Source organism: Equus quagga, chromosome 17 (assembly GCF_021613505.1).
Source record: "Equus quagga isolate Etosha38 chromosome 17, UCLA_HA_Equagga_1.0, whole genome shotgun sequence".
In the NCBI taxonomy this organism is placed as follows: Eukaryota; Metazoa; Chordata; class Mammalia; order Perissodactyla; family Equidae; genus Equus; species Equus quagga.
Window position 1 is genome coordinate 39,261,622 of NC_060283.1, and position 26,664 is coordinate 39,288,285.

The 26,664-nt window shown below is 49.9% G+C and overlaps 1 protein-coding gene across 2 annotated transcripts in view; it reads left to right on the forward strand.

The window, feature by feature from the left end:
* The window catches only part of NGEF (neuronal guanine nucleotide exchange factor), a 105,014-nt gene that overhangs the window by 848 nt on the left and 77,502 nt on the right, over window positions 1-26,664 (forward strand). Inside the window, exon 2 of one of the 2 annotated variants that reach the window (XM_046644989.1) lies at window positions 26,320-26,525. The exons of the other annotated variant lie outside the window; for it this stretch is intronic. The gene's annotated coding sequence lies outside the window, so the exon portion shown is untranslated. The remainder of the gene's footprint in view (window positions 1-26,319; window positions 26,526-26,664) is intronic. 2 annotated transcript variants of the gene reach the window in all.

Below are 26,664 nucleotides of genomic sequence, written 5' to 3' on the forward strand. Positions count from 1 at the left end.
GCACAGGTCACATGCCCACGGCACCAGCCCTGATCATAAATGTCTATGTACACTGTGAAGTGCTAAATGAAATGTGATTACTGCGTGCCCTGGGCTCAAATCTCAGGAAGCACACTTGGGGAACGGAAATCACAGCCGTGAAGGGACACCTCACTGCAATGCTGCCATTGCCCCCTGGAGCTCAGGGTCCCATCGCAAAAGGACAAAAGGCCCCGCCCCTCAGAACCTTCCGGACTTGGGCACCTGGCTGGCATCGAGCCAAAGCGTGGTGTGACTCAAAAGCCTGGGACACTGTTTTTAGATGTGGTGGTGGGAAGTTCTTTTCTTCTATTTTGACTTAAGATTTGGGCTGTTCACACAGTCACTGGCCAAATGGAACTGGGGCTTAGGGTTCCTTTCATTTCAATGGCTTGCAGTGTTCTGTCGATTCCCCACATGTTTTAGCCATTTGGAAAAATACTTGTGTTAATGCAGTAAGACCACTGGTGGGAATGTTCCAACCCCCTTTGTCACATCTTTGTCTTCCTCCCCATTTTTCCACTTGGATTTTCTGTGTCCTTATCCTTCCTGCCACATCTCCGGCTGCCTTGCCACTGCTTAGCCTTCTGGAGAAACTAGCATCTCCGTGGGTATCTTAAGCTTTCTGGCCCATGAAAGAAGACAATAGACCATCTCTCTCCACTCCACTCTCAACCCGCCCCCCGGAATCCAAATAGTCTTGGAAACTCCTCCCTTGGAGGGGCTGCCTGCAGGAGAGGCAAGGATGACACCAATGACAGCGAGAGGCCACAGCTTCCTGCCCCGGCGGCCAGAGATGGAGAGAGACAATTATTTTGAGAACTTCCCCTGGCCTGTGGGTGATCTGTCTGGCCTTGGCAAGGGCAGCCTAGGAAGCAGACACCAGAGGGTGAACCAGCCCAGAGGCTCGGAGCAGGAAGTCAAATCTAATGGCCGCACCCTTCTGGCCCCACTGCGGACACCAGAGCCACTGTTTATCTCAGCGGCCAGTGAGCCCACCAGCCCTAAACAAGACATCCCATCGCCCAGGACGGGGCCCTTTCCCCACCTTTGTGAGCCCGTTGCCTCCCTAAGTAAGGAGTCAGTTCTGATGCTCTGAGGTTGCCCCCAGCACCACCTGGGAACAGCAAAATTCCTTCCTTTATTCCTTCATTAAATAATTGCCAAGCACCTTGGGCAGGTGAGGGTTTGAAGAGCGGCTGGGGGCACAGGGGGGATGAGGGTGGGACACTCAGGCTAGCAGAAGAAAACTGGAACCCTAAGGCCCCAGGGCCAGGGCCCAGTTAGAGGCTCCCTCCACGAGTGGGGCACAGAACAGGAGCCCTGCAGGCGATGGGGATGGCAGAAGCAGAGGCATAGACTTGGCAAAGCATGAAGCCTGTTTAAAGGATGCTGGTGGGGCAGGTTTGCTGGAACAGAGGCAAGGTGGAGAGAGGTGGCCCCAATCCGCGATGTCTGGACCCAAGAGGCTCCCAGAGATCACAGAGGGGGTCTGAATGGCCAACGTGTCTCATCGGGCACTCACCCCTCACTTCCATACTCCAGCTTTACCCGAGTCACCTTCACTGTCGGCTGAGGTTTATGCACCAGCACTGGTGTCTCCCACAGCTAGAAGCTCCGACTGTGACTTATACAGGTCTTTGATGAGTTTAAAAATGACGCGCTGACTCATTATTATTTAATTAGTATGTTTCCTATCACAGACAAACCCTTCAAAACACACACTCGCCAGAAGACAAGTAGCTTGGATGGTGCCTTAAAAGGCTCGGAGAAGCCTGGGAGCCACTGGGGCAGAGACCAGCCAGGATAAGGAAGGAAGGCAAGCTGGGCGTGAGGACCTTGACCCCCAGGTCCTATCAGGGAGTGACAAGGGTCAGTCCAGAGTGTCTGACTCGGGGAGCATTGCTCAATCCCACGTACAAGTTATTACGACGTGCTTGTCGCAGAATTTCAGTCCACTGTCATAGTCAGCTCCTTGTAGACTGACTCCTGAGAGGACACCTCATTCAGCCAGTCAGTAAATATTTGCTGCACGCCCACCCTGGGCCAGCAGTGATAAGAGGTGAAAAGATGGACAAACCCCATTCCCCTCTCCCAAGCTCCCCACTTTCTTTCCAGGCTCCTCAGCTGCCTCCGCCCCCTTTGTTACTGTCCAAATAAGTAGATAAAGAAAACTCGATGTCCTATCCACAGCTGATTCATATGGGGTTCCCAAGCCAAAACAGATTCCCATGAAATCCCACTAATGGGACGAAAAACTTCCAAGTATTTTAAGTTTATAAAACCCTGGCGTAACGGGCTTTGTTTTTCACGATGCTCTATAGACGTAAGCACACTCCTTAACGTGAGTACATCTATAAAGATATTTTTTGCTCTCGTTTGAGTGATAAAAACATCCCTCGGTGGATTCTTGAATGCTGGAGGAAAGCCTTCTTCTCTGCCAAGCTCCTTTTTAGGAAGTTAGCTTTGAACTTGAAGATGATTTTAAGGTTCCTTGTTTCTGAATTAAAAGGCATCTGGCACGTGGACCATTTTTCCTGTTGACTGAGATGTCAGAGCAGTTGCCTGGAACTTTCTGTCTGTGGTTTTCTGGTCTCTTTGGAACAGGAGTCAAGATCAAAGCCACTTGTAGTTGGCCAACTTGGGTTCTAAGTCAAGGGTAAGACGTGGACAGATTCTAGCTCGGGGTCAAGATGAAGCCATCTTGATGCCCAATCTAGGTGTCCACATAGGCTATGTTTAAAAAAACATAGCTGATTTGTGTATTCATTGGCAAAATATCCCAGAAATTGCCAAAATAAAGTAGCATGAGTGGATGTACAGCGTCTTTCAACTACAAGCACAGGCTGTGGAGGCCAACGTGGCCCTCTTGTAACTGCCTGGCCTCAGGCTGGGTCACTGTCTACTTTTATCCCTCTCTGAATTCTCTATAATCTTACCAGGCTGTTTGCTCAGGAAAGGCTGTTCACTTTAAGTTAGGATGTTCTAAATTAAAGATGCTGAGAAATAGTTTAGAAATCATGCTCTTAACCGCTGTGCCAGAGCCAGGCTGTCTCTACCACTTGCTGGCTGTGTGACCTTGGCAGAGTCAGTTAACCTCTCTGAACTTTCCATGCCCTCTTCTGTAAAAATGGGGGACGTGGGACAAGGGCAGATCTGAGTGCTCCATGAGATGATGACTATAAAGCACTTGGCATTCATGAATTGTAGCTATTATCGCGATAGACCTTGAGAAAGAAAACAGATCCTTATTTCCGATATCAAAGGTGACTTCAAGCAACAGGGCAAGAATTGATCAGTTCCCATAGTTAGAGAATTGAGCACTAAACGCGACTGTGTACACGAGAACCCTCAAACATAAAGAGAACTGGTGTCCTTTGAAGGGTTCCCTCAACTGCTCCAACTGCCCTGAGCCTGGCCAACTTTGGAAAATTCCCTTCCTTCAATGGCACCATTCAGGTCTGCCTGCCATCAGCTGGCAAGACTGTACACCCGCCAGAGTCCCCCTGAGGTGTCAACGCTTTGGACCCAAAGGTTATTTCCCTCCAGTGAATAATATTTCTTGATAAGTGTAGGCATTTTTCCCTGGCAAAACCCTGATGCTCAAAATTTTTAAGAAATTAGTTTGGTAAATGCTGATATGGAAGGCATTGGAGGAAATCCGTGATGGACGAACCTCAGAGATTTAGGTTCCACCTATAAGAAGAGTGTATGAGCTTTCTATGGCAGCTGTAACAGATGACCACACACTTAGCACCTTGAAACAGCACAAATGCATCATCTTACAGTTCTGGAAGACACAGGTCCGCGGTGGGTCTCACTGGGCTGACTTCTAGGTGTGAGAAGGGCTGCAGTCCTTCTGGTGGCTCTGGGAGAATCTGTCCCTTGCCTTTTCCAGCTTCTAGAGGCCGCCCACATTCCTCGCCTCGTGGCCTCGTCCTCCATCTGCAAAGCCAGCAGCTGGGCACGGCACCTTGAATTCTCTCTCTGACCCTCCTGCCTCCCTCTTACAAGGACCCTTGTGATTACATCGAACCCACCCGGACAGTTCAGGATAATCTCCTCATCTCAAAATCCTTGACTTCATCACATCTGCTAAGTTCCTTTTGCCATATAAGGTAATGCAGTCCCGGGTCCCAGGTATTGGGATGTGAACATGTTGGGCGGGAGGGGCATTGTTCATGGAACCACAAAGAGATGCCAGAGTTTCCTTAAATACATCTTTGACACGTTTGGAAGCAACAGATGACTTTCTGAGATTTTTTTAAATTGCTAGAGCCATGTAATCAAAAGTAAGATGTAACGTGCCATATAGATGGTTTGCAAGGAGCTTCACATAATGTTCATGTTTATATAGATATGTATTTTTTAAGTTTGGTTGACAAACGCTGGATCAATGCGTCTGCTGTTTTTGTTGAAACTCCCTGGTAGTCCCAGTGCTTATATCTGAGACCCTGCCCTCCCCAGCCCATCTGAACACGCCAAAAGGGTGTTTCTGCCCAGCCCCAAGCAGTCCGAGGCCCAAATAGGTTGTTCTGTGGCACCTCTGGGTTTAGCTCTTTCAGAGAAGGGGGTGTGGTGGAAGCACATGGTCATTCGAACCTTGGAGGAGCCGTCCGGGGTCAGGAAAGCTGTACCTCCCCACTGAGAAGCTGGACGGAAGCACATGGCGGTGTGCCTGCTTCCCCCTGATTCCGGGGCTGTGCCTATGGTGTGTAGGGACGGCCCGATGGGCACTGCTCCCTTACTCCAGCCCCTACTCGGAGACACATCTAAGGAGCTGTCTTGCCAGCTCCAGCTGACCCTGCTGTAACCACAGGACACTCTGAGCCCCGTGACGGGCACTCCAGGGAACAGCATGGGGATGGGGGAGGGGGAAGCCTGCAGGTTCAGGCCAGGCTGACAGGGTTTGCCCATCAGCCCCGGGATGATAAGGAAATCTAGTGCACGGTTCTGGCAGTCCAAGGGCTGACCAGCTTATTGGCCAGTCTCCCAGAAGCGGCAGATAGGAGCCATCCACGTGTTGGCTCTGAGCCATGCTAATGGCTACCCAGAGAATCTATTGAGAACAAGGCCAAATCTAGGTCTAAAGGTGAAGAGTGCCACTATTGATTAGTAATGTCTGTCATGGCAAAGGACTAGGAAAAGGTGGTCCATGTTCACCTGGCCTGCCATTCCCAGTGGGGAGGAAGGCTTTGCATGCAGACAGACGCTTGGGAACACAGGAAAAAGGCACGCCTTCTCTGTGTGACCCTGAGCAGGTCTGCTGGTGCAGTCTCTGCTTCCTCATCTTTAAAATGAGAGAGACCAGCCCTTTCCAGCTCCCCCAGAGGATGATGGGGCTGCAAATGGAAAGGGGTGTCTCCCATCACAAACCACCTGAGCCTTCATCTGTGGGGCCGAAGTCCGAGGGGCTGGCCCTGAGACGTTCCTTGGGCCACCACTCTCACCTTAGTGAGAGGGCCTGGGAGTCCTTCCGCCTGGCGTTGGTCTGAGCCTGTGTCTCACCCCCACGGGCCCTGCTCTGCCTGGAGGAATCACATCCACTTGGGTCTGGGGGACGAGAGCCTGGAAAAAGTGAGCCGGCTAGAGAGACTTAGTGTGTGAGGGGTGAGGCGGCAGCAGCCCCAGTCCCGGGAGCAGGTGGAAGAGGTGAGGCAGAGTGGCTGGGACTCGGGGAGGCGTCTGGGTCCTGGGGGTCCAGGGGCAGCTCATGCTCCCAGGTGGGAGCTGACATCCAGCACCCGGCCCACAGGAAATGCTCCATAAAAATAATTCAATGAGTGACTCCAGGTTTTGGGAAAGGGGCTGGGAGAAAGCCTGTGTCAGCCCAACGTCCACACAGCCCTAAGGAGAGACCCCTGGGCAGAACCACGGAAGAGAAACCAAGGTGAGGCCCAGCCTCGTAAACAGCATGGGAGGGGGGTGCGGAGACAGAGAGGGGAAGGTGGGGCCGGATGAGAATGGGGTAGGGAACTGGGTTTTACCCTAAGCCTTCTAAGACTTCTAAGCAGGGGGATGACATGGTGCAATTGACGTTGTACTTCAAAGGACAAGGTTTGGGCATTTCCTGGGGTTTCTGTCAATTCCCTCATTTTTCAGCCCTAAGAGTCCAGATGAGCATCCTCCACTAGAGTCTAGAAGGAGAAGAGGGTCCTGGTCCCTGGAGGGTTGTGCAGGTTCCGGGGACAGAAGGGCACATCCTCACGTAGATGGGCCTTGAGTGTCAAGACCCCAGGACGAGCGAGGGAGGAGGGAAACAGCGCTGGAGGGGAAGCGGCCTCAAGAGAAGGTTGTGGCTCTTCCAATGGCATGCTCAGATGTGAAGATGCCAGGAGAGATGAGAAGGTGGGAGTGGAACGGGGGTAGCAGGGAGGGGTCCTGGGGAAGGCGAGGGTGGGGGGTGCAGAGCCCTGAGGAGGAAGGAAGAGGACGGCAGGGGCAGGCAGGATGGCAGAGGGCACGGGTACAGAGCTCTCGTCTGCTGTTTGAGACAAGGCCGGCGGGGCAGAGGCAGGCAGGCAGATGGGGATCCGGAGAAGGCAGATGTGGTCACTGCAGAGAGCACAGGGGGCACTCGCCAGAGAAATGAAGGTGGGCTGCTGGCCTGTCTTGCACAGTGACTGTGAATGGACTGTGACATCTGTCTGCCCTCCCCCGGATGAGGTCATAAAACGTCAACATACATTAAATCCTGGGTTGTTGGAACAAAAGGGAACTCGGGGGTGGGTGGGCGCACAGCAGGGGCCAAGCTGGAGCAGCAACCCCAGCCTGGGGCAAGACCTCAGACATTGGGTAAACATGATTTGAGCATCCACAGTTGTGCCAAATTCCAGGGGATCAGAGCACCCCACAGGGGGTCTTGGGTGGGGGCCTAGTCCCCTGTAGCCCAAGGAGACCTCAATGGGGCCCGTGCTCTTCCTATTGTGACGGTCTGGTCCGCTTGACCCTCGCCCCTGGGCTGAGCCCTTGCATCTTTGCATCCCCGGGCTGGCACGGGGCATGTGCACGCGCAGTGAGTATTTGCTGGATAGAGGAAGGGCTCAGTGGATGAACAGAAGTCTCCGTGGACTTCACTGGGGGTGGACTGTGCGTGGACAGGCTTCTCAGGCCCCCAGGAATGAGCCAGACCCTAGAGGACAGCACATGGAGGAGCAGGAGGGCAAGGCAGGGCTGGCACCAGGTGGGGCCGCAGACATGCACCCGAGGGTCAGTGTGAGCTGAAAGCCAGGCTGGAGCCCAGTCAGGAGGGCTGAGAGGAGAGGCTGAGAGGAGAGGCCGAGTCGGGAGAAGCTTGGATTCAGGAAGGATCAGAAACACACAGGGATGCAGGCTCTGGTAAGAGAGCGCCCAGTGTTGCTGTGGTCTGGGAGTTGGGCAGCACACCGGGGCAGCCCCTAGCTGGGTCCTGGAGGATCTCCTTGGTGTGAGGAGGCCCCAAACACCCACCAGAGCCCTTCTGTATGCCTTGGATATGCTCTGCCAACCTGGCAGGCTTTGGGTTATTTATGATTAAAGAGTATGGATTCACGAACACAAGCAAGCAAGCTTCAGGGATGGGATGGCAGGAACTTGAGAAAGCAGTGGCTCTTTACCCTTTTGGAGTCTTCGTGAAAGCCTTGGACCCTTGTTACAACACGGCAGGGCTGGCCCACTCCACCCCCCAGGGCCTCTACATGAGTCAGTCTCAGGGGGGCCCAAGAATCTGCATTTCTTAAAAGCTGCCAATGCCGCCGCTGCTGGAAGTTGACCATATTTTGAGAAGCGTTGGCATACAGAGGTGAGGAAGCCTTAGTTTAGGACAAAAATGAACTGTGTGGTGTCTGGTTCATCCCGGTCATTTCCATTCAGTGTTTCTGGAAGGTCAATCACTTACTTTCCACATTTACCGTTTTTAACATATTTATGTACCACCTGTGCTATTAATATTTTCTACTGATTGGCTTTAAATTAAATTCTCAACTTATTTATTTTTATCCTAAGCATTAATATCTATGAAGTCACAGTTTCGATGTGTTAATTGGAATTTTTTCTAAGACACATAACTATTAATTTTATGAATGTTCAACTGACGTGTCTCCTAAAACCAGCTCACAGCCACTGGTTGGACCCCACACAGCTGCAAGGAGAATGGGGACTATGTAGTTTCATCCAAATTCTATGAATGTTATAGATGAGAGAGTTGAAAGAAACCACAGCACCTCAACATCTCTGTCATTATTGTTTGTTTTTTTAAAAGAATCTCCCTCTTGAATAACTTGTTCACAAACCAAAAGAGAAATCCTGGCCTTTCTGCCCCTGGCTCTGGGGAAGGGGCTGGCCTGAGTCACCTCCCTCCTTCCTCAGAGCCTGCGGGGAGACCCCAGGATCACGCGAGGAGGTGGACAAAGGCACTGAATGCTTCCAGCACTGCACAAATGACAGAGCGTTCCAGAAGGAAACAGAGAAGCCAAAGGAGGGGCACTGTGGGGATGGTGAGGGCTGTCGGGAAATTCCATCCTGCCTGCTCTCTTGGGCCCCAAGCAAGGGAGCCATGTCTGTCTCATGACCTACCGCCTAGCATGGTGTGGACAGAGCCGTGCCGTCTCAACGTGTGAGTGGACGGAGCTCACTGAGGACACAGGGACGCAACTGACCTATCCAACTTCATGTCTTACATTGGAGTGTTGAAAATCTAGATGTGCCACAAACAGGGAAGTCCAGCTTGGGGCCACAGGAAGTAACACACAGGAATCCCGTCAAGCAAGGATAAGCAAAAAATTTTAAGAGATTTTAGTGGAAAAATATAAGATCCTGAAGGGCAAAATGAATACTGTGGCCTGTGAGGGCTGGGAACCAGGAATGGGAAAGGGGGAAGCCACACGTCCCTGCCCTCTTCCTCTCTCCCTCCCTGGGCTCTCATTCTTCTGCTTTGCTCTGTCTCTCTCCAGACCTGCTGCCCCTGCTGCACACCTGGCTGGTCCCGGCCAATTCAGAACAGCTCCCCACCCCGACACAGCCCAGGGCCTCCTGCTAACCAGCCTCGTCTCCATCTCAATTCTCATCTCCCAGCGAAGGAATCCAGTCACCCCAGCCCAGCCTCTGGCTTCATTCCTCCTGGGTCAAAGGTCCATTCTGTTTGGTCAGCTATGGCCTGGGGCTGGAGGCGGTGGCAGGCAAGGTCCCCCCTTCCAGGGCTGAGGATGGAGCCAACTCTCCAGGAAGGGGTTTCAGAGCACGAGGGAAGGATGGCTACCTTCTGCTACAAATACGGTTCCCCAGAGCCATTTGGAGGAATCAGGTTGGGTTTGAGATTTTCCCAACCAGAGATGCAACTCTCCTTCATTCCTCTGCCAGTCGTCAGGAACGGAATGTTTCATAAGATAACGAAGAGAGACTTCTCTCTCTCTCTCCTGGTGCACACACCCAGGAAAGGCCACAGGAGGACACATCAAGAAGGCCAGGAAGAGGGTTCTCCCCAAAACCCGACCATACTACGCCCTCATCTCAGACTTCAGCCTCCAGAACTGCGAGAAAAGAAGGGTCTGTTGTGCAAGCCACCCAGCATGCGGTGTTTTCCTAAGGAAGCCCAAGCTCACCAAGACAGCAACACTGGTCTTGTCATTTTTAGCAGACCTTTTTATAAATCCTCTAGGATATGGGTTCATAGATGGGTTCACAGCAACTCCAGCATGCCAATGGCCCACAGCCAGAACCCCACAAAGACCCAGTGTGGAATGTGCAGCTTCCTACACAGAAATCTTCCTGTCTGGCTATGGGAACGACACTGCCCCCTTTCATGCAGAGTCTGTTTTGCAATGTGACTGGGAGCTGGCAGCCCCGGCCGGCCGCCCTCTGGCCGAGTCCAGCAGACCTTGGCCCACAGAGGGGTGGGAGCTTGCCAAGGGTGGTGGCTGGCTGAGGCGGCTCACCCCAGAAGGAGTGGTCCTTGTCCCCAGCTCACTGCTTCCTCTTGCTCAGAGCCTGTCTGATGGCAGGAAAACCCTAAAAGAGGGTCAGCTTCCGAAAATTAGGTAAAAGTTCTCTTAATGACAGGAAAACACTGCAGCTGCTGGCTCCCACTTCACTTGGAGAAACTAGGTTAAGCCGTCGCCTCCCCCAACCCCCAGCTGAGAGTGGCTGCTGTCACCAATGTGCCCAGAGGGGACAAGACTCTCAGGAGCTGCCACTAGCCAGTCCCCGGAGACAAGGCATAGATTTCACTGGGACAAAGCCGAGGCTCCGATGGACCCTCGATTCACTTTTTTCCAACTCTATACCTGCTTTTCCTATTGAATGTTATATACATTTTACATTCTTGGATTCTTTTTACACCAAAAAGTAAAAACAATTTAAATAAGCGGATCATGCATTTAGTTGCAAAGAGGGAAATGAGCAGCCTGGGAACATCGTTATGGAGTATCGTTAAGGCGTGTTGATGAGGTGCCAGGCACCGTCGTCTCCCTTAATCCCTGCGCGATCTCTGCACACACAAGAGACGTTTCCAGAAGGAAAGAGAAGCCAGAGGAGGGGTGCGCTCATGTTTGGGGTGATGGGGAATGTTAGGAAATTCCTTCCCACCTGTTTTCTGGGGCCCTGAGCGTGTGAGGAAATGGGACCCCCCAAGGACTGCCAGTTCAACCCCAAGCTGAGGGCTGGGTAGGTGCCGTCACCCTACAGACAGGAGGCTGACGATGGAGGGAGTGTTTCGGACCCAAGAAACCCATCCCCAGAGCCCTACCAGGACGTGCTGGAAGGGTTCACCTTCTCTCACCTCCCGCTCCAGCGGTACTGCGGCGTCAGCCTGACTTAGACATCAGAGGAAGGGAGAAGACCACCCAACATGTGCTGGGCTGAACAAGAAGCGAGTGAGTAGGAGGCCACCCACCCACCACTCACTGAGAAGCCTGGGAAGAGCTGTCATTCTCAGGTGAGAACTGTGGGCCATCGCCACGTCGAGGAGGACCCCCTGCACCTGGCTGGAGCCCCTGCTCCTCAACGGCCCAGGCCCCCTGTGAAGAAGCCCCCACACAGTGTGGAGGGACAGGTTTGCTGAACAGAGAGCAGCCCGTGTGATGGGAGTCACTGGGAGCCTGATGACTCAGCCCCCAGAGAGAGCAGGGACATCCATCCTGGCGTCTGGCTTTGTCCCCTGCTGTGCACTCTGTCCCTGACATTTGCTCTGTGATAAGGGCAGCCTTGCTCCCTAAGCACACACTCTGCCTCAGCAGGCATTCTCTCCACCCTCCCCTGTGTCACTGCGGCCACTCCTTTCCTCCCAGGGGCACTGCAGGGCTCTGGGACCTGCAGGACTTGGGTTCGAATCCTGCCTCAGCCACTACCTCAGCTGTGTGATCTTGTGCAAGTGATGGAGCCCCTCTGAGCTTCAGATTCCTCATCTCCAAATGTGACTAATCCCAGTCCTCCCACCCCACACAGGGCTGTGTGAGGATCAGATGAGTTCAAAGGCAAGTGCCTGAAACAAGACAACTGCTGATTCCCTCTGGGAAGCGAGAACACAATGTCTGCGGCACAGGGCAGTTCCTCTCTGGGTGGAGTCTGTCTCAGTCACAGCCTTACTGCCCATCACCGCTGTCCTCAGCACTTTCAGCTGACCTGCCCTGTGGCCCATGTCCTCTCCAGAGACCAAGGGGGAGGGCGGCTTCAGGTGACCAGGAGCCTCCCCCTGTCCCATTAGGGCAGCCCCTCCCAGAGGCAGGTGAGGACTCGCAGCCTGTGGGTCCCCCTGTGGGTGGCCGCACCCTGCCTCCAGGCAGAGACTCAGGCCACAAGATATGGCTGCATCTGGGAAGAACAGACAGTGAAAGCCCCGAAAGCAGATGAGATCCCTCAAGAGGGAGTGATGGGAGTAGAGAGGATGAGACTGGAAGGAGTGGACAGGATGCATTAGCAGGGATGCAGGGTGAAGCAGGGCGCCGGGAGCCTCGCTCACATGCGACTGAAGCCCCGAGGAGGACAGACATTGGAGAGAAGAAGAGGAAAGTGAGGCCCTCGCCTAAACCCCCTCTGAGGGCTGGGGATGGCCTGGTGTCAGGTGGGTGACTGTGTCATGGCTGGAGGAGGGAAGCAGCCGACAGGTGCTGTGTGCAGCAGGACGCTGGGGGCCTTCTGGCCAGGATGTGACCAGTTTACATCCAGAAATCTTCACTGTGTCCTGCCCACTCCTGAAGGAGCCTAGAGGCCCGAAGAATTGAAATCGCAGCTGTCCCTGTCAGGAACAGGACAGCAGAGAAATGAAACCCTCTCTCTGGCCCGGCTGATGACTAACAACAGAGGCCAGCGTCAGCTCAGGACACGGCCTGGTCTTCTGCCCTGGCCCTGGGAACGCCAGCTCCGGCCTCCACTCGGCCCATCCCTCTGCCATGCCTGTGGGTCAGTTGCCCCTCAGTGATTTCTGGAATCTATAATAATGACAAGCCCAGGCTCCTTTTTCAGAGGAAAAGAGACGTGCCAGATTAAAGGAGGTGGTCCCTAGACCAGCCACGGCAGCAACTGAGAACTTCTGAGAAATACAGACCCCCGGGCCCCGCCCCAACCTCCTGAATCAGAAGCTCTGGGGGAGGCGGGTGATCTGTGTTTGAACTGCCCAGATGATTCTGAAGCCACGGCCACGTGGATGCATCTCCCCAGCCAAATGCCCCGGGAGGAAGTCAGACACAAAAGAGAACACTGAACGATTCCATTTACATAAAGTACCCAGAGAGGCAACGCTAAACCATGCTGTTAGAGGTCAGAGGTCAGAGGTTATCCTTGGGGGCAGAGGAAGAGAAGGGGCATACAGACTTTCTGAAGTGGTGGTGGTGATGTTCTCCTGGGTCTGGGTGTTGGGTACGCAAGTGTGTACACAGTCAGCGATCTGTACACTTACATATGAGCACTGTCTGTATTCTGCTATACTTAAATTTTTTAAAAAAAGAATTTAACTATATGAAAGGGTAAAACAGAAGCGTGGCCTCCTCTTCATTGTATGGCCTAGTGATTGGTTGAAATCCCTCGGGAACGACCCCGGGGTCTGTCCCCTTACTCCAAAGTGTAAAAGTTGGGCATTCTTTTATCCTTGGCCAATAAGGTTTTATGAATTCAACCTGAAAGTGGCCTCAAGAGACAATAGGACAAGCTGGCGAATTAAAACCAGAAAGAAGAGCTGTGGGTCCATATATCTAATACTAACGCCGCCACTTTGGGTAAATGCTGCTGCTCCCACCTTTTTCCTGGTTTATAGATAATCTTTGCAGAGAACGAGCTGCCTCATTCAATTACCTGGGTGGATATTTCACAAAGAGTTTACCTTGGAGGGGATACCAGGAAGCAATGTTGAGCAAGGCAAGACATTCTGTGAATGTTTCACTCTGATGTCGGGGGTGGGATGGAGGCCAAAAGAAGAATCTTGCACCACCTGCCAAGGAATTTTCCAGGCTGGACGTGTCAAGACCTTGACACCATAGAACGGAGCTCTGTGGCTCCATCTCGTATCTGCTGGTGGGCTAGAGTAGATTCGAGCAATGTGCTTTATGAGGATAATCTTGACTCTCCTGGAGAAATACCATCCCCTCATTTCCCTGAAGGGTGTCAACTCCCCACAAACCCCTAGTCGACTCTGACTCAGTAGTTTACAGGCAACACAGACAAGCCACCCCTATATGCTTATCCAGGAGCAGGATCTGAAGATGATCCCACCGAATATTTACCAAACACTCCACCGAGGGGAAGATGGAGAGTCTCCGTCTCCTTCCAAAACTCCTCTAGAATCCCCCACCCACGATCAGACGGAAGCCTGCACCGTGTCACCCTGAAGAATGGTTTCTGGCTGGTTGTGTTTTTGTGTGAAGCCCACACTGACCGAGGCACAAAGCAAGAGTCTTAAGAAACCTGTTTGCATGTGGGTGTGCGAGCTTTGTAGGTCCAGGAGAGAGACCACCCCACTGGAACCAACAGCCCGGGGTCCATGGATAATGGAGGACACTCTCTAAAATGCATGTACCTGGGATCCACTTCAGCCTTACTCAGTCCACAATCTGGACATGGCGCCCAGGAAACTATATATTTAACTAGCTCTTAAAAGTTTGAAAATCACTGCATGGCAGCACCCTCTGCCATAAAAGTCCTTGATAGAAATCTCTTAGCTGGCCTTAGTGCTAACACGATTTCTCCTGAGCAATTGGTTGATCTTTATCCCTGACTGCAGTAGAATGAGGCACTGCTGTGTTTCCTCTTTTCACCTTGACTGCTAGGAGGCTCAGGGCAAGAGTCTTTGCAACAGGAATTTTTAGCTTTATCCCCCACTAAATTTTATGTCCCCTTTCTTCTATATTTTTCTTTCTTTTGTCCTTTCTTAAATTTATCTGCTGTGTTGGATAAGTGAGCTATAAGTATAAACATGTATTATATTTTGCATGATAACGCATAAAGAAAACAGCTACCCCACGTTGAGAGCCAGCACCAGGCATCCTTGAATTCGTCCCAGGACTTGGGTAACACTTGTCCTCCCAACATGAAAGTTGAGGACAAGAGGCCCCAAGGGGAAGCCATGTGCCCAGCTCATGCAACCACTCAACCAAAGATCTCAACACCTATACTGCTTTTCCAGGGTGTACGGCAAGATTTGGAAACCGTTTAATTCCTTCTCAGAATGGTCCACTCTTTGAAGAAAACAGTTAAAGCTTTAACATCTTTGGAGTTTATTTTGAGGGTCTAAACTGATATTTTTCCCAAACTGCTAACCAACATTGCAAATTTTTATTGAAACCCTCCCTTTTTAATAACAATTTTATTGAGATATGATTCACATCTACACAATTCACCCTTTTAAAGTACACAATTCAATGAGTTGAGTATGTTCACAGAATCATGCAACCATCATCACAATCAATTTTAGAATATTTTCATCATCTCCCCCAAAGAAATCCCATCCCCATTAGCAGTCACCCACTCCCCACTCCCAACAACCCTTCCAGCCCTAGGCAACCACTAATCTACTTTCTGTCTCTGTGGATTTGCCTGTACTGGATAGTTCATGTAAATGAAATCAGACAATATGTGGTCCTTTGTGACTGGCTTCTTTCACTTAGCAAAATGTTTTCAAGTTTCATTCACGTTGTAGCACGTATTGATACTTAATTTCTTTTCATGGCTGAATAATATTCCATTGTGAGAATATACCATATTTTATTTATCCATTCATCAGTTGATAGGCATCTGGGTTGCTTCCACTTTTTTCCTGTTATAAATAATGCTGCTGTGAATATTCATATACAGCTTTTTGTGAGGACATGTGTTTGCATTTCTCTTGGGAATATACTTAGGAATGGAATGGCTGGGTCCTTTGGTAATCCTACGTTTAATCTTTTGAGGAACTGCCAGATTATTTTCCAAAATGCCTGCACCATTTTACATTCCCATCAGTAGTGTATAGGATTCCAATTTCTCTACATCCTCACCAAGATTCGTAATTATCTGCCTTTTTGATTATAGCCATCCTAGTGGAGATGAAGTAATATCACACTGTGGTTCCGATTTGCATTTCCCTGATGACTGATGATGTTGAGCAAGTTTTCATGTGCTTATTGGCCATTTGTATAACTTCTTTGGAAAAACGTCTATTCAGATCCTTTGCCATATTTTTATTGGGTTATCTTTTTATTCTTGAGTTGTATGAGTTCTTTATATAGTCTAGATATAAGATCCTTATCAGATACATGATTTGCAAAAGTTTTCTTCTATTTTGTGAGCTGTTTTTTCAATTTCTTGATGATATTCCTTGATGCACAAAAATTTGTAATTTTGGTCGTGTCCAATTCTTTTTTCCTTTTGTTGCTTGTGCTTTTGGTGTCACATGTAAGAGACCATTGCCTAATCCAATGTCAAGAAGATTTACACCTATGTTTTCTGCTAATAGTTTTATAGTTTTCGCTCTTATATTTAGGTCTTTGATCCATTTTGAGTTAATTTTTGTATATGGTGTGAGGTAGAGATCCAAATGCATCCTTTTGCATGTGGATACTTAGCTGTCCCAACACCGTTTGTTGAAAAGACTCTTCTTTTCCCATTGAATGGTCTTGGCACCCGCGTCAAAAATTAATTGACCACAGATTTACTGGTTTACTTATGGATTCTCAATTCTATTCCAGTGACCTATATGTCTATCCTTGTGTCAGTACCACACTGTCTTGATTACTCTTGCTATATAGTAAGCCTTAAAATCAGGAAGTGTGAGCCCAACTTTACCCTTCTTTTTCGAGATTGTTTTGGCATCGGTCTCTTGAATTTCCATGTGAATATGATGATTGGTTTATTAATTCCTGCAAAAAAGCAAGCTAGGATTTGGATTTGGGTTGTGTCAAATGCGGAGATCAATTTGGGGAGTAATACCATCTTAATATTAATTCTTCCGATCCATGAAAATGGAATGTCTTTCCATCTATTTAGGTCTTCTTTAGTTTCTTTAAATAGTATTTTGTAGTTTTCAGAATATAAATTTTGTGCTTTTTTGTTAAATTTATATTCCTAATTTTTTTGATGATACTGTAAATAGAATTATTTTCTTAATTTCATTTCTGATATGTTCATTCTTACTGTATAAAAATACAATAGGTTTTTGTATATTGATCTTGTATCCTGAAACCTTGCTGAACTTGTTTATTTCTAACAGTTTTTTTTTAGGAGATTCCTCAGGATTTTCTAAATACAAAATCATGTCATCTGTGAATAAAGACAGTTTTACTCCTTCCTTTCCAATCTGAATATCTCCTATTTCTTTTTCTGGATTAATTGCCCTGGCTAGAACCTCCATTACAATGTCAAATTGTAGTGGTGAGAGTGGGCATCCTTATCTTCTTCCCAATCTTATAGGAAAACGTCCAGTCTTTCGCAATTAATTACAATATTAGCAGTGGCATTTTCATAGATGCCCTTTATCAAATTGAGGAAGTTTTCTTCCATACCTGGTTTGTTGACTATTTTTATTATAAAGAAGTGTTGAATTCTGTCAAATGCTGTTTGAAGTCAAATGTCCATTGAGATGATAATGTAGTTTTTGTCGTTTATTTTATTGGTATGGTGCATAATATTAGTTGATTTTTGCATGTTAAACCAACCTTGCATTCCTGGAATAAATTCTACTTGGTCATGGTGTATAATCCTTTTTATATATCAGTTTGCAAGTATTTCATTGAGGTCTTTTCCATCTACATTAATTATTAGTTAATTACATTAATTATTACTTAATTAAGAGATACTAGTCTATGATTTCTTTCCTTGTGATGTTTTTGCCTGGTTTTTTAATCCCTCCATTTTTTATGCTTGTGATGCCTCTTCTATAAAATAACATCTTGTAGATAAAAATTCATTTCTGGGCTAGCCATTCTGTTTCATTGATTGACTACCCTGTGCCAGTACCACATTCCTTTAATTACTGCAGCATCTTATGATACTTAGAGGAAGTAGACTCTGTTTACTACCTACATTTCTCAAAAAATTTGAGCTAACCTTGCCTGTCTATCCTGAAGATGAACTTCATTATCATTTTATCAAAACATTCCAAAGTGGTTTTTTTAATTAGAATTTTTTTCATTGGAATGGCACCAAAACTATATATCATCTTGGTGAGAATTGGCATATTTTAAATTTTCCATTTTCCCATCCAAGAAAAGCCCATGATTCTCTAAACGTCCAAGTCTCCTTTCATCTCTCAAGCTTTTCCTTTACATAGGTTGCTTGTATTTATTAATGCAGTTACCCTGTGTTTTCTGGTTTTGTTACTACTATGATTGGACTCCCTATACTTTCTTGTTATTGTTGAATCTATCCTATTCTGGCCTTGGGCTGAATTCTTTGTAATTCCAATAGTTTCAGTTGGTTCTTTTTGGTTCTCTAGGCATGTAGATCATATCAGCTGCAAATGATGATTATTTCATCTTCCTATCTGATAATATTTATGTCTCAGACCCCAAGAAACATGTCACTAGTGATGAGTGCAGTATTCTGCTCTGATTTTCCAACCTCACTGTATTTTGGATGTGCACAGTGCTCTTTATTGTGATGAATTTTCCTTCTAGTCTCACTTTTAAAGGTCTTTCCTGGAGATTGGTATTTAATTTTGTCACTACCCCACTGATGTGTTATATTGTACTAAGACTGCCTACTGATTACGAAATTGCCTCCGTTTTATTTAACTCACTCTGAGAACATTTTAATTAGGGAATTAAAACATCTCATTTAACAGTGCATTCTTATCCCGTATCCGATTTTTTGGGAAATCTCGAGTTTTGAAGGTATAAACATAAAACAGCTTTATTTTTCCCCATCCTGGCTACCAGCTTGCCTCTGTCCAAATGCACTGCCCTGCTCCGTGGCAAGGCTCCTGGGGGATTCTTGGTCAGATCCCATAACTTCCCTGTCTCCTTCAGTTTTTAGAAGTGATTCATTTCTATATTTAAGATTCTGTCCTTTTCATTTTTTTCTCGAAAGATTTATCTATTTAATTTTTCAATAGGTTAATACATTGACATAGCTTTTTACAAATTTTTTAAAATATTAAAAGAGATGTAGTCTTAGGTCGTCTTCCCTTCCATCCCTATTCTCTATCTGCCCAGTCCCCCTCTTCTAATAAAAAAAGATATATGCAACCATTGATACCCATTTCTGAGAACTCCTCTCAGAAGCTTTTAAGCACATCCAAACACATCTGAATATATTTCCCCCTTGCACCCTTGTACACTGACGGAAACATCATACATACTCTTCTGCTCTTGTTTTTGTGTTTTTTGAGATATCCTAAGATCCTTTCTGGATCAGTATATGGAGCTGCCTCTTTCTTGCTTTTACAACTGCATCTTCTTCCATTGATGGAAAAGTAGAATTTCCTACTTGGTGTGAGCAGCTCCTGACGGAGACATTGTAGTGTCTTCAACAGTTTGCTCCCAGACAGTGCTGCAGTGGGTCACCTGCACACAGACCACACCCCATGTGTGCAAGCAGATCCATGGGCCAAATCCTGCAGGTGGGGTGGCTGGCACTTGATAAACGTTGCCAAACTGCCCCAACGTGGGGGAAATCAACAGAAAATCCCACCAACAATGATGGGCGTTGCCTGTTGTCCCTCAGCTTTACCAACCACTTTTCAAACTTGTGATTTTTTGCCAATTACAGGTGACAAAGGGATCTCACTGTGGTTTGGGTTTCCTTTTCTCTTATGAGACATGAAGTTGAACATCTTTCACAGGTTTTTTAAGAGTGATTTGTATTTCCTTTTCTGTGAACTCTCCGTTCATATCCTTTGCCCATTTCAGCCACGTTCAGTTTCCAAAGTTCAACCTCATGCTATTCAAAGTTCCTCTCCCCTCCCTCTAACACAGGCTAGATTATCTGGGGGGTGGGGGATGATCTGGCCCCAGGGGTGAGGAGGCGGCAGGGATTGGCAAGCCGAGGTCTCCTTCCACGGCTGGCTGCGTGCCCATGATAGGAGGCATCCCTCTGGTCCAGCCTGGCTCTGACACCTCAGCTGATGGGTTTGTTGGAGGCTGTCTTGGGCTTGTGTACATCTGCATCTCTTCGCCTTCCCATCCCTCTCAGAGAGGCCACCACATCTCCCTCTGGACCCAGAGGTACATGCATGCTCCCAACCCTTTCTCCAGCTTGGGCATCCCATTGCTGGGCCTAGTGGCTCCCTCAGCAGCCCTCCCACCCCTACTGCTTGCTAACCTCTGGGCTCCAAGGAAGCTCAGGAACTCCCTGCTAGGACCCTCCCCTTCTTGCAGGAACCCGGGGCTTTTCCAAGGCTCCCTTGGAACCACTTTCCTCTGTATGGAATATGGTACCCAAAAAAGCCAAGCTCCTCCCCTCTTCCTCCTCTTGTTTTATCAAGGCGGAGTACAGGGAGGGGGCACGCCTCCTTCAGAAATCCCTCCAGGGTGCTGGCTGACTCAGGCTGCAGCAGAAATTTGAACAGAACTAAGCCGTGTTTGTCCTGAGTGATAATTCCAAAATGACGGGAAAAATCCTGCTCGACATCCGATGACGCTTCCACACCTTGTTTTATGATTTCTCCTTTACATATTTCCCTTCTAATTTTGCTCTCTTTTTTTGATGAGTAAGATTGTCACTGAGCTAACATCTGTGCCCATCTTCTATTTTATGTGGGATGCTACCACAGCGTGGCTTGACGAGCGGTGCGGTCTGCACCTGGGATCCGAGCCTGCCAACCCCAGACCACCAAAGCAGAGCACGCAAACTTAACCACTATACCACCAGGCCACCCCTCCAATTTTGCCTTTTCATTTATAAACTATGTACATAGATTTTCCAGAACTTGAAAGCACAAGTCAGTCATCAGAGATGCTTCCTAATGCTAATTAGCACATTTGGTGGAAGAGCCTGCTGGTCCTGGCATAAACTCTGTTCTTAATTTTAGCTTCCGGGGCAGTGGTGGCTGTCTTTCTGTTGTAGCATCTGCGCTGTGATCTTAGGGGGAAGCTGGGAGCAGGCATCTCACCCAAGAGTTTGCTCTGTTCTTCTGACGATAAAGGACGAATTTCCAGACTCTCCACATGTGCCAGAAAGAGAGTGGGAAGGAGTATGTGGATCAGACCCCCAGCCATGGGGAGGGGAGGGTTCTATTCCTGGCTGTTTAAGCTCCATGACCCGGGCAAGCTCCCGCCCCTCCAGCAAGGGGGATGTGGCCAGAGGATCTGAGCATCTTCCCAGCCCTCCCTGTCTACTCCGCCAGTCTTTCATTTCCTCATTTCTTGTTGCCTGCTTACACCAAGCACCTACTATGGGCAGAAATGGTGAGGACCTCCAAATGATTACTTATTCTTGTGCTCAGAGCCCTCGGTTCCTTGAAGAGCAGCTTTAAAAATTCCATCATCTGCAACGTTTCTGTAAACCTGAAGTTAAAGATTGGGGCTGGCCTAGTGGTGTAGTGATTAAGTTTGAGTGCTCTGCTTTGGCGGCCTGGAGTTTGCAGGTTCAGATCCCAGGTGTGGACCTACATACGGCTCATCAAGCCATGCTGTGGAGGCATCCCACATGGAAAACAACAGAGGAAGATTGGCATGGATGTTAGCTTAGGGCCAATCTTCCTCACCAAGAAAATAAATAAAAAATAAAGTTAAATTGTTTGTTTTGTTCTAAAGTTCCATCATCTGAAGTTTCTCTGCCATCGCCTGCAGGCTTCTTCGCCCGGGGTCCTCTCAGATGACCTCCTCCATCACCCACTGCCCCGGCTCAGTCATGCTTTGTCTTCTGAGATTCATGCTCCGCTTGTAATCCCTCCTCTGACATATGCTTGTCACCAACCATTTGCCAACAGGAACATCTAGTTTGTTCTTTGAGCCTTTGGCTTTCTTCTTCCCTCACCGGCTTTCTTCATGTTGTAGACTACACACGTAAATAGATAGACGTCGATACATGTCCCTCCACTCTGGGATTCAAACACCCTCCTGTAACCAAGAAACGTGTTCAACCTCTCTGCACCACCGTCTGTGCCCTGGTTCAGAACTGGTGTCACCCATTTCTGCCACAGCATCAGGAAAGCGGTGCGTTCACACTTGGTCTGTCATGGTCTACCTAGTCTTGTGCATGAATTTTGTCACCGTGTCCAACCCACTTCCCGTCTTTTGTGTGCATGGCCCAGGCTGCCAGGATGCATCACTGATGGTGGCGTGGCGGGAAGAGAGTGGCTCCAGAGTCGAGAGCCCGGCAGGAACTCAGCAGCCACCTGGCCCTGAGAATGTTCCTTATTTCACCCTGTTCCATTGTTCACCTCTAAAGAGATCTTGTTTGGATTAGAAACCGTGATTGTTAAGTTGGTTCTCAGTGAGTGGTTACTGTAATTAGTATTAAAGCTTCCAGCTCAAGTTCTGGTTCGTCTGGACCCTGTCACAACGGACCATTTTCAAGTCCAGCTTCCTGCCAGATGCACCATCTCTCTCTGCTCTCAGGCCCAGCTGCTCCCCCAGACTCTGCCCGCTGCTTCCTTCCCAGTGTGTCACTGCACCACAGCCTTGAAGGAAAACCAGGGATCGTCTCTACTTTTCTCCCTGTTGAGCCAAAACAAGCCGACAAATCCGGTGTGGGAATTTACCTTCCATCATGCCTGGAGCTGGCTCTCTGGCTTCCTTCAGGGTCTGCTCAAGCCTCCTCTCAGAGGCCCCTACCTACCCCAACTCCCTCCCTCCTTCCCCCTCAGTTATGGCTGTCCTCCCCATGGCCAGTTATTCTACCCCTCTGCCCCCTTATTCCAGCCCCTCCCCTCAGTCATTCCAGCCCCACCCCTCAGTCATTCTAGCCCCTCCCCTCAGTCATTCCAGCCCCTCCCCTCAGTCCAGCCCTTTACCTGGGAGGAGTGGAAGGGACCAACTCTGGGACCAGGAGTGAAAGTGGAAATGATGCAGGAAACCTGGGATGAGTCGGCCCTGCCTCCCTCTTGCGGGGGGCGGTCCCATCTTCCCGTGGAGAACAGCCTGCCCTGTGGCAGCACATTCGAGCCCTTCCCCTTGTCACGGCCACAGCTAAGGTGGCTTCATTCTCCTACCTCCTTCAGGCCACATTCCCCGCGCCCCCGCACCCCCGAGACAGCTAGCACAGCCCAGTTACCAGAGCCCTGGGCCCCCTCCCTGAAGACAAAGGCGGGGCCTTCAGCATGGTCCTGTTGAGAATCCTCCCCAAGTGTCCCTGCCAGGAGCGGCACGGCCTGCCCTGTATAACCGGTGCTCTGCTGAGCCCGGGCCTGAGCCCAGGGCCCAGCTCCAGGCACTGACCTCGGCAGCCCTCTGGGGTGTCCTCATCAGCCAGGGAGTAAAGCACCCCCATCCAAGGCTTCCGTGATCTGCTGCTCACCCCAGCACCCCCACCCCCAACTGCCCTCCTTGTTCATAACTTGCCTCCTTGCCTTGTACTCTCTGATCCCCCCGTGGCCCCTATGAACAGCCCGAAGGCCGGATCTGTCTTCCTGGGCCATCCCGGCCCCCAGAGGGGCCTGCTTCAGAGCAGCGCTCAGCTCCCTCAGCCTTGTTTGTGCATGCCCTCAGGCCCTGCGGAGGATCCTTCCTCCATGTCTCTTATTTTCCACCATCTCTCCCTCCCCCCACTTCATTCCCTTGTAAGGGGCAGAATGGGACAGTGGAGGGACAGCCCCTGCTTTAGCCCTCTTTGCCCCCTCTCCTGACATCCCCTCCTCCTACCTGCCCCAGCCCTGCTCCCCATCAGGACTTCTGTCTGCCTCTGACCTGCAGCAACACGGCCCAGAACTGTCCAGAGTGAGGGGCAGCACCCGGAGCTCCCTAGTGCACCCATTCCCACACCTGCTGAGGGCCTGCTGAGGTCCTGCACCCCCCAGGACCTTGCTCAAGGCTGGTCCAAGGACTTGTCGCATGGGCATCTCAGGCCCCATCCTGCACCTCCTGAGCAGAATCTGCATCTTAACAAGAGCTCCGTGGTGACTGGCACATGGACAGATGTCTGAGAAGCCCTGGTCCAGGGGACACACAGCCCCCAACCCCATGCCCACCATGCCATTGTCCTCTCACCCCCAGCAGCTGGTTTGGGTTGCCAGAGCTGGGCTTATGACCATCTTCTCCCTTGACTCCCCACCACTTTCTCCCGTGTCCTGACCTCCCAGGCCACTGACTCATGCAGGGAGGCACCCTGGCCCTCAGCCCAACGCCCGGAGGTTTAACAGTCACTCTTGGCTCATGTGTCTGAAGCCACATAGCTTGCACTGAGAGCAGACTAGAACCCCTGCTCCTGTCTCTGATTCATCCAGGCCAGCCTGCAGCCAATCTTTCAACAGCAGGTTTTGACCACATCACTTGGGTCTCAGGTTCCCCCCCCAAAAAAAGTGAGACAGACATGGTGTGGCCCTCGCCGTACCATTTACCAGGGCTATGACACTGGGCAAGTTATCAGAGCTCTCTGACTTGCAGCTTCTTCGTCTGTAAAATGGGGGTGATTATCACATCGACCTCAGGCAGCCAATTCATCCATTTTTTCATGGTTGTAAACATCAAAAGTTTAAGGAGTGGTGGTGTGGCCAGGCCAGCAGGTGCCAGACGTGGACAACATGCCAGCAATGCTTGCTGAGTGACTGAGTGAATGAATGAATGAACGCTGTGCAAATGCAGCTTCCCCATAAGCCTTTCCCCTTCCAATCACACAGCTACTCCCATGCACTTCCACCCTGAAGCCACCTGGAACAGAAAGACATGAGGAGTTTAAGAAAAACATTAGAAGATGGGGGGGGGGGGTGGAGTTGGGGCAAGAGAGCTGTCAGACTTTCCAGCAGTTAATGGATATAGAAGAATTGGAGCGATTATAAAAATATTTCAGATGGAGAACATATTTGCCTGAAATAGGCAATAATTGAGGCAGAATTAGAGATTTTTTTTAGACCGTTTGACAAATTCTTCGTGTGTGTATGTGTGTGTGGTCTTAAAGATGGAATCCACTTTCTCAGGGTTTCAGACGCCCCTCACTAAAGAGAATGACAAGGATGGTTTGAGAGCAATCCCCAGGGCTCTTGTCATGCCCTCTGTGGGCTCTCTGAGCCTCCCTACATCATGGAATTTGAGAGCCAGCTAATTTCCTGGACGAGAAACTGAGGCCCTGACCTGCCCGGTGTAAGCAAGTGATTATAGGCAGCAGGAAACAGAGATTTGAACCCAGGTCCCCCGACTCCCAGCCAAGTGCCCATCACAATACATGGTGCAGGCTTCCGTGGTTCCTAACACCGCACAAACATTGGTGGTTAGCGGTGATACAACAGGGCTGGATGGCAAACGCGTCCCGCGAACCGAAGCAAGCCAGATGCCAAGGGCTACCATCAGGTCGTTCCATCTACAGGACAGTCAGGAAAAGACAAGCCAGAGGAACGAATACAGCAGAGTGGCACCAGGGGCTGGGGGTGCAGGAGGGAACTTTCGGGGTGATGGAATGTCCTGCATCTCAGTTGTAGTGCTTACATGAACTCTATGTGTTTGTCAAAACTCCCAGAACTGTACACTAACAAGGACAAATTCTACTGTATGAAAATTATACCCCAATTTTTAAAAAATGCAGCCTAAAATAATAATGGTGATGTAATAACCCAAAATGTCACAAAACAGCCTGTGTTCAACGCCACGACAGGGAGGCCCTGGAGACGCCCGGTGGTCAGAGCAGGCGACGCCCTGTCCCTGACAGTCAGGCAGCTCTGGTCAAGGATTCCCCATGCAGACTCTCCTCCTGGGCGGTTCCCCAACGGCACATCCCCGATCCAGCATGCTCTAACCTCGAGCTGGCCTCACTCCTGCTTCCCTGACGGGCAGTGAGTGGCACTGGCCTGCTCAGCTACCCTGGTCCACACCCGGCCGCTGGGACTGCCCCCTCTCCACCCCTTCCAAAGCCACCATGAGTCACTGATTCTGTCTTTCCTCTCGCACTTCTTCCCCACCCGGGCGCCCCTGGTCTCAGCACTCACCTGCCACAGCTGGGTGATACCTGAGTGATACCTGCCCTCTGTCCTTGGTCCCCCAGTTCAGCCTGCCCAGAGCTTCTGAGATCCTGCCACCTCCTGGCTCCTGGTCATCAAGGATGCATAGGAACTCCCTGACCGGGTTCAGAGACCTCCACAGACGAGCCCCAACACACAGTTAACTCCTGCATTACTCACCGCCCAGTGGGACCTCTGCCCACTTGCTTCCCCCTCTCAACCCTCAGCTGAGAACAGGAGGCTGAGAATAGGGAGCAAGAGAAAGGAGATGGAAGGAGAGGTTAGGGCGGTAGGTCAGAGTCACTGAATCCTAAAATCCCAACAGCCTCCATCTGGACACCTCCAGTGACGGGGAATTCACTCTCCCCAAAGCAGTCGTTCCATGTTTGGATGGCTCTGAAATCCAAAGCTGAAGTCTGCCCTCTCCTGTGGTCCTAATTCCACCCCTTCTCTGCCCCAGGCCCCAGGGAGCAGATGTGACACCCTGGACCTCATCCCTCCTGGGGCTTCTCTGCCCATCCCTCCAGCCACTATTTGGATGGGCGGCTTTCCCGAAGAGCTCAGGGCAGGGGGTCCCCCACTCACCTGGAGGGGATGGAAACCTCTCACTCTCTCGTTCTAGGGTGTGGCCCCAGCACAGTGTAGTTTTCATTGTAACCACATCCCCTTGTTGACTCAGGTTAAACTTGCTGTGAATGGAAATCACCCACACTGCCCGCGAGCTGTGGGTTCCTTGCCACGTTTATAATAAATGTCGCTTATTATAATAAGGAGTACCTGGGAGGGATGTCCAGCACCTAAATGTGACCTCTTAGCCTCTGCACTCTCCTTTCCAGAGACCTGAAACAGCAGCATTTGTCTCCAAGGCAAAAGACCTCTCTGATGACATGGTGCACACACCCTGGCTTGTAAGGATCAGAACACAGATGCTGGGGTTGCAAGTGGTGTGCTGGGGTCCCACAGCTGAGCATGGCAGTGAAGGAGCTCCCCAGACCCCCACAAGCCCGGGCAGCACCCTTGCACCTGGCCAAGCTGCCCCAAGGTAGGCTCTTGTCTCAGTGCTCAGTTCTGCTTGGCTGATTACTCATGGGCAGGGGCATTGATCGAATGTCACCAGACCTGCAGGCAGGTAGGAAAGCAGGCAGTACCCCAGGGCGAACTGTCTGCATCTGTGTCATTAG